General features: G+C 39.9%; 1 non-coding gene across 1 annotated transcript; it reads right to left on the bottom strand.

Annotated features, from left to right (window-relative positions):
- Positions 1-424: 424 nt before the first annotated feature.
- TRNAT-UGU (transfer RNA threonine (anticodon UGU)) lies at positions 425-497 on the bottom strand. Its single transcript has one exon. It is a non-coding gene; the product is annotated as a tRNA-Thr (tRNA).
- Positions 498-844: the final 347 nt, after the last annotated feature.

Genomic DNA, 844 nt, shown 5'->3' with positions numbered 1-844 from the left:
TGAGTTTGATAAAGAACTTTGCTGCAAGTTGCATAATTTATTTCATTTTTCAAGTTGTTTCCATGTGATTTTTATCGTTGTAATAAAACGTGTGTGAAATGTGTTTCGCGCTATGTTTTTTCATGGACTTACTTAGATAATGATTTTCGGCAATATGATAGTGTCTTCTGATGTAAAGTTTTTCATTCAATAGTAGTATTTATTGCATTGCAATAACGTAAATGGACCACCAGTCGCTGAACTTTTCTGGGTGTTCCATTGCTATACATGGAGGAATTCAATGCGCTTCGAAAAGCACACCCCAATTATCATGCCGTTTTTGTATTACTGGAATACTTCCATGTGTACAATTAGGATACTCTTTGGGTGTCTTATACTATTATATTTAAAATATCAAAAGCCGAAAAGAAGTCAAAAGTACAGCAGGCCCCAGCGAGATTTGAACTCGCGACCCCTGGTTTACAAGACCAGTGCTCTAACCCCTGAGCTATGGAGCCAAGCTTGCAGCCCTGGCTGACAAAACCTCTGGCAACAGGCATGAGCTACCTCGCAGAAGAGAGTTGCCTAGAAAGAGCAGCATACAATGCGCGTAATCCAAACTAAAGACACGAAAGAGAAGTCACACCCTATGCTGACTTAATGGTGTTCTGTAAATCATTCACTAGTTATAGTATTCAGATCTGTGCTGGCCTGGGGAAATGCACCGGAATGGAGTTAACATTTGCAAGGCCGGGCTGCTAAAAGGTTTGTAATAAAAAGTAGAGTCTGCAAAATTAGACAGTAATGACACGTAGACACCCTGACACTGAAATGATGCAATGGCAGTATTGCTAATCACGAAGTA

Source organism: Ambystoma mexicanum (genome assembly GCF_040938575.1).
Source record: "Ambystoma mexicanum isolate Mex_15411 chromosome 12 unlocalized genomic scaffold, UKY_AmexF1_1 Mex_chr12_unloc.1, whole genome shotgun sequence".
In the NCBI taxonomy this organism is placed as follows: Eukaryota; Metazoa; Chordata; class Amphibia; order Caudata; family Ambystomatidae; genus Ambystoma; species Ambystoma mexicanum.
The sequence above is the reverse complement of the archived record's forward strand: the minus strand, read 5'-3'. Positions and strand labels throughout refer to the sequence as shown.